Consider the following 7,327-nt stretch of genomic DNA (forward strand, 5'->3'; position numbering starts at 1 on the left):
TACCACTTGAGCCACAGCGCCACTTCCGGCTTTTTTCTTTTTGCTTATGTGGTGCTGAGGAATCGAACCCAGGGCCTCGAGCATGCAAGGCAAATGCTCTACCACTGAGCCACCTTCCCAGCCCTCTCAGTAACTCTTAACTATGTTGAGATAAATTGTTTAATGACCTGATAATAGTGGTTCAATGTGAGAACCCAATGTTACTTAGTATAGTTCAGATTGTTAAAAGTATCGTGATTAATGGGCATGTGTTTAGAACCAGAAAATATATGTTGGCTAACATAACTTGAAACACAAGGACAAGAGCCTATGAATATAACTATGTTTATTTGCTTTATGGAAAAGAGGTGATACCTATTGAGGATTTCCCTCCGTTTTGAGTTTTTGATATTTTTAAATATTTTCCTGTTTTCTAAATTTATCTAGTTTTTTTGAGTAAAAGTAGAGATTTTTTTCCCTAGAAGATTTGCCTACACAGGAAAAATTAGAATTCGTTATTGGACTCGACTTTCTTTTGGTGTTGTGTTTGCAGGGACCTTATACCTTTATTTTTGGCAGAAACACTTGAGTTTTGTTGTTTGTTTTTTTTAACACCATCTTAGAAATGAGTCTTTTACTCAGTTTGAATTTGACTTGAAGTTTTGCACAAAAACCAATTTGTTCATAAATATTTTGTTTACTGCTTATCAGCACTATTGCTGTAGTAAATAAGGTAACAGAATAAAAACCCTATCTTCATGGAGCTTACATTCTTGTAAACATTTATGTTTGCTTGTTATGGTTGAGCTCTATGACAGATACATTGTCTAGATAAATTCCATTACTTCTAAATACAAGTTTTGTGATAGTTTTTCATCTTGAAGGCTTGCCAGAATCTTAAGAGAATTGCTGACTGGTGTTTATATTTGTAATCCTAGCACTCTGGAGTGTCGAGGCAGAAGGAATTCCAGGTCAGCCTAGAGCTACATATGCTGTCGGAAAAAAAACAAAAACAGAACGAATGGTATTAAATAGATTAATTTGTAGGCCCAAAGTTAGAGTGATAAAATGACATGGTGAACAAAATATTGATGGCTTTAAGTACAAGTCCCTTTAAGTAAAGTCCCTTTAAGTAAAAGGGACTAATGTATTTATTCATTTAAACTTTCACTCTAAAAATTCTACTATGCAAGCCTGATGCTGGTAGTTTACCCCTATAATCCTAACTGCTTTGGAAGCTGAGATCTGAGGATCATAATTCAAAGCGAGCCATGGTTAGTTAGCCTTGAGCAAAATAGCTCAGGGACAGTGTCCAGGTCCTGAGTTCAAGCCCCAGGACTGGCCCCCCCCAAAAAAAAAAGTCTCACAGACTTTACTGTCCCAGCTGGCTTTGAACTGTGATCCACAGATCTCAGCCTCTTGAGTAACCAGGATTATAGGTGTAAGCTACCCACTAGCACTCCAGCTTTTTTTGTTTTTTTTTCTCCTTTCTTTCTTTTGCTGGTCTTCACAAAGGATAATTTTAAATGAGACTTTTAGAATATAGACTGAAATAATAAGTGGTGACTGGCTTTGCCTTTCCTGAGCCAAGAAAAACAGCATTTTATATCACATGGCTCTTAAGTGTCTAGGCTTTTATGGCCAGTAGTTAAGTTGGAATTCCAATATTTGAGAACTAGAGTAATAGCTGAGATTAGAATAATATAATCTTTTGTTGCATCCATTTAATGTATATAAACATACAGTGTATACTGGTTTATATTTGTGTTGTGTTTGTGTGCACAAATACTTTTATGGGTTTTTTTTTTGGTGGGGGAGCGGGAGGCCAGGGGACGCTTATCTGTTTTGATCCTGGGGATTGGTAGGCAAGGGCTGTACTACTTGAATTACGTCCACAGTTCCTCTGGTTTTTAGTTTGTTTTTGGATAGGATCTTGTCTTAACTTTACCCAGGCTACCTAGCTTGCCTGCTTTTATATAATAACAGAAAGGTAGAAGAAAAGATGAACAAACACAAATGTGCTACTTACTAGACATTTTATGGGAAATGAACTGTATGACTTGTGGGTGGGATGGGAGGGAAAAACTAGGAGAGAATGAGGGAAGGGGAGACATCAAAGACTGAGTGTGTTACTGCATCCTTTACAACCAATGATAACATCATAACTTTTTTTTTTGTCGGTCATGGGACTTGAACTCTGGGCTTGGATGCTGTCCCTCAACTCTTCAGCTCAAGGCAAGGGCTCAATCACTTGAACCACACAGTGCCACTTCTGGTTTTCTGGTGGTTTATTGGAGATAAGAGTTTCATGGACTTTCCTGCCTGGGCTGGCTTTGAACCATGATCCTCAGATCTCAGCCTCCTGAGTAGCTAGGATTACAGGCATGAGCCACCAGCACCCAGCTAACATCATAACTTTTAATTCGGATTATGATGGCCTTCTACCCACTGGCAACTCTTTCGTATCAACAACTTAACATGTATGCTAACATTTGTTCAAGGGATAGTGATATTGACATAATCAACAACATCTTTGGGAGAAAAGATGGAAGTATATAAGGTAGGGCCTCCTCATTTCAATTTAGAGAGCATACATTTGGGTCTTCTTTATACTAGAGCTAAGTAGAACTCTTAAGCAGAGAACATTTCTTGAAAGCCTGTTTGGTTTTGGTTTGGTTTGGGTTTTGGTTTTGGTTGGTCATGGGGCCTGAACTCTGGGCCTGGGCACTGTGCCTCAGCTCTTCAGCTCTACAACTTGAGCCACACCATTTCCAGCTTCTTCTGCTTATGTGATGCTGAGGAATCAAACCCAGGGCCTCATGCATGCAAGACAAGCACTTTATCACTGAGCCACTTTCCCAGCCCTGAATGCACTGTTTTTGAGAAAGTAGTAGATAGCCACCTTTTGCAAATAGTTTTTATTTTGCAATGATAATTTACAACGTCTGGTCTCTCTTATGCTTGTGAATGAGGGAGGAAAACATTTTGAAGCAAAAATTCCATTGAGCCATGACATTTTATTATAGTTGTTTTTATGAGAAAACCAAATATTGTCTGTTGGTGTACTTTTGTAATAAGTTGGATTTCAAGTATCCTATGCTTTTGTGGGCACATTCTATTTGTTCATCTGTTTATTTACTTATTTATGCATGATGGTCCTGGGGTTTGAACTCTGGGCCTGGGCTCCCTGTCCCTGAGTTTTCTTTTGCTCAAGGCTAGTACTTTACCACTTCAGCCACAGCGCCACTTGCGGCCTTTTCTGTGTATGTGATACTGAGGAATCAAATCCAGGGCTTCAAGTATGCTAGGCAAGCACTCTGTCACTTAAGCCACATTCCCAGCTCTAGAACATGGCTTCTTAAAAAAGAAAAAGCTTGGTACCAACTTCTTGAAGAAATTTTCGGTTGTTTTAATAATATTGGAGTTTGAACTCAGGGCCTCATAGTTGTTAGGATTTCTAGTGTTTAGCCGTATCTCCAGTAGTATGGTGATTCACTCTGGTGGGCTTAGTTTGTGAACCTAGACTGATAGGGGAATGCTACAGCACCCATCTTTTTCCAAATGTTAATGTTTCATATTGGTTAGTGGCCTTTCTCTTAATTTTAAGTCTTCATTTCATCTTGCACATAGGCTACTTTTAATAGCATCTTATTCAAGAGTTGGCTTTTTGCTTGATTTCAAGTAAAAAAAAATACTCTTTCTCTTTTTCTTTTCCTTTTTTTTTTATCACTCTTGGAGGTTGAACTCAGGGCCTGGGCATTGTCTTTGAGATTCTTCACTCAAGGCTAGCGCTCTACCACTTTGAAGCACAGCACCACTTCTAGGTTTATTTTTCTTTAAGCTGAAAATTTTCCATTTTTCCTTTCATCTTTTTGCATCTCATTTCCTAAAGAGTATCAAGTAAGGTGTAAAATACACTGCCTTAATCCCCTCCCCTCCCATCAGGTTACTGAATAGATGCTAGACCTGGGAAGATATAGTTTGATAATTCTAACACAAAATTTCCATTAATAACTTTAATATTATTTCCTGAAAGAAATTTAAGTTTGAAATTACCAAGTGGGAATTTACTCTGGAGTACAAGTTTTTATTTTCTAATTACATGGAATGTTCATCTGTCTCATCCGTTTTGTTTGCTCAAATACAATTGGTTAAGTTATCATTTATAATAGTAACAAATTCAGTTTACTAATCCTTCAGCATATTTCTGATCAAGTTAGCTAGAAAATCTCCACTGCTCTTGTTTATCCAGTAGGGTCTAGTTGCTAATATAAAATACCATAATCTGGGCTGGGAAGGTGATTCAGTGGTAGAGAGCTTGCCTTGCATGAATGAGGCCCTGGGTTCGATTCCTCAGCACAACATAAGCAGGGGAAAAAAGCCGGAAGTGGTGCTGTGGCTCAAGTGGTAGAACGCCAGCCTTGAGCTGAAGAGCTGAGGGACAGCTCCCAGGCCCAGAGTTCAGGCCCACGACCTGACCCCTCCCCCCCCCCAAAAAAAGCTAAAATACCATAATCTGGTAAGAATAAAAATCTGAGCCTTCAGATGAGACAAAAATTTAGATCTGAGTCTTTTGTCTTGCTAATTATTCTGTTTCTGCTAGTAAATCTTTGGGAAAAGCAGCTGCTAGAGATGAGTTTGTTTCTGAGCCATTAGGTAAGGGCCTTTGGTAAACCAACCCATTGCTCTCAGTACATTCCCAATTATAATTTCTAAGTTAAATATGTATTTTTGGTGGCTGGGAATTCGGCTTAGTGGTAGAGTACTTGCCTTGAGCAAAAGCTCAGTGACAGTGCCTAGGCCCTGAGTTCAAGCTCCAGGACTGGCCAAAATAAATAAATAAAAACTAAAACTAAATAAATAATACATTTTTTTATGTACTACTCATGCTATTCCCTGTTCTATTCTACAGGGGTTGATAGTTCTTGGAGAGGCACCTCCCCCAGAACATACAACAGACTTGCTTCTTCCTCTTAGTTCAGAGTTGAAGACAGATCATGGGACTGATAAACTGGTAAGTATAAGAGATAAAAAGGGAAATAAATGTGCATTCAGAGTGTAGGTTTTGTCACACAGTTTACCTATCCCCTGTGTTTAGAATCTTTACATTAGCTGAAGGGAGGGAGATATATCCCTTTTATTGCTGTTGACATTTCAGTCTAAATGAATGAATAAGCCAGTATCAGTGCCTCTCATATAGTATGTGTATGTGCGCTTGTGTGTGTGCAAGCGCACATGCATGTATGCATGTGTGTGAGAGACACACATGTACACACCCCTGGGTGCTTCTTACTTTATAGTAAAGATAAAGCTATCATGCTCTACAGCATTCTATATCTTTAGAACCTACCACAAATCTGTCTCTTTTGCTGATTCTTTAGTTTGCCCTATTTTGGGAGAACCATAATTTCTTTCTGAATTCTAAAACCATTCATTTATTTCACTATTTTTTTTTTAGAAGTATCATAGGGACTAGTGGTATGGGTCAAGTGGTAGAGTAATACCTAGCATATACAGGGGCCTGAGTTCAAACCCCATTACTACCAAAAACCAATCAATTAATATACAGTCTTGTGACAGTATTGTTTCTACAAAAAAAAAAGAGAGAGAAAAAGAAGCTGGGACAGGTGGCCAACACCAGTTAGCCTACTCAGAAGGCTGAGATTTGAAGATTGTAGTCCAAAGCCAGCCCAGGCAGGAAAATCCATGAGACTCTTAGTGCTAAGTGATCACTGTAAGTCTGGAAGTGGAGCTGTGACTCAAGTGGTAGAGTGCTGTCCTTGAGCAAAAAAGCTCAGGGACAGTGCCTATATTCTGAGTTCAAGCTATAGGACTAGCACAAAATAAAGGAAGGCATTATGGTTTTTAGAAATAGTGATGTGGAAGGTTTTTTTATGTTGATTTATTTTTGTAATTTCATTTCTGAAACTCCTTGGAATTAACAACAGAAGTATTTTTAGAAATGACAAAGTCCAGTGAAACATAATAACCCAAGAATTGCATAAAAAAGAAATAAAAAGGATGGCAAAAATGTTGATTTTTTTTTTTATATGGCGTTATTGAAAAGAGAGTACAGAATCACATTATTTACCAACGTACAAAAACTTAACATTATAGTTATAACCTCTTGTATGGTATTATGTCTTCTTCAACAAGGCACAAAATTATCAGTGTTCTAAAATAAGACATCCAGTTTAAATAACAGGTAAAATAGTTAAGTAGTTTATGGATAGTTACCTGACTGAGGTGGGCTCATTTGATAATGTTTATTATTAAGTTGAAAGGATACATAATCTGCCTCATTTCCAAATTGAGTAATTGCTTTCTTGAACAAAACAAACATGCACCTAGGCCTTGAATACACAGTACAGATATATTAATTACACAAAAATGTTTTCAAAGGTTCCAACCTGTGATCAGAAGCAAATGAGCATTTTTTTTTAAAAAAATATTTTTGCCAGTCCTAGGACTTGAACTCAGAGCCTGGGCTCTGTCTCTGAGCTTCTTTTGCTCAAGGTAAGCACTCTTCCACTTGAGCTACAGTGTCACTTCCATCCTTTTCTGTATATGGGTACTGAGGAATCAAACCCAGGGATTCTTGCATGCTAGTAGGCAAGCACTCTACCACTAAGCCACATTCCCAGCCCTAATGAGCATTTATTTGAGCCAGGAAGTATTCCCTGGAATGGGGAGGTGTGCTCCAGTTTCCCTGTGTAGTGTTTTTTCTTCTGTGTTTTTCTTACTGAAGCAGGGATTCACTATGTAGTCCAGGCTTGCTTGGAATTCGCAATCTTCCTACCTCAGTTTCCTACAAGTAGAAGGATTCTGTTTTTTTACTACAGAGTAGTGGGGCAGAGAAAAGTAAGATGTAAGGAAAATGTTTTTTCCCCATTTTGGGAAGAATTCAGACTAACTTGTCAAACAAAGGCAGTTTGGAAGTCTCCTTGGAAGAAAGAAAGTAAAGGGCCCTACTAGCTCTATTGCTGCAATAGTCTTCTTAGGTACAAATAAATGGTTTGAAATAAGACTGTTTCTGAACAAAAGGGTATGCCTTTGAAAAGAGAATATAAAAGCTGCTAGTAGTTTTTCTCTAATGTTCCTAAACATCCCCTTTATCTTTACCTCTTCCCTCTTCTATCTTTCAAATAAACAGCAGTCCATTTTCACATATTTAAAAAATAATAATGACCAAAGAAGAGCTAACATGGGGGCTAGGAAGGTGGCTCAGTAGTAGAGTGCTTGCCTTGGATGCCTGAGGCCCTGGGTTCAATTCCTCAGCACCACATAAGCAAAAAGAAAAAAAAAGCCAGAAGTGGCGCTGTGGCTCAAGTGGTAGAGCGCTAGCCTT

The 7,327-nt window shown here is 38.3% G+C and overlaps 1 protein-coding gene across 1 annotated transcript in view; it reads left to right on the forward strand.

Annotated features, from left to right (window-relative positions):
- The first annotated feature begins 4,895 nt into the window (after positions 1-4,895).
- Positions 4,896-7,327, forward strand: part of Kansl1 (KAT8 regulatory NSL complex subunit 1) — a 52,121-nt gene continuing 49,689 nt past the window's right edge. The window contains exon 1 of the mRNA XM_013033297.1: positions 4,896-4,993. The gene's annotated coding sequence lies outside the window, so the exon portion shown is untranslated. The remainder of the gene's footprint in view (positions 4,994-7,327) is intronic.

The sequence above is a fragment of the Dipodomys ordii genome, unplaced genomic scaffold (genome assembly GCF_000151885.1).
Source record: "Dipodomys ordii isolate 6190 unplaced genomic scaffold, Dord_2.0 Scaffold165, whole genome shotgun sequence".
Classification (NCBI taxonomy): Eukaryota; Metazoa; Chordata; class Mammalia; order Rodentia; family Heteromyidae; genus Dipodomys; species Dipodomys ordii.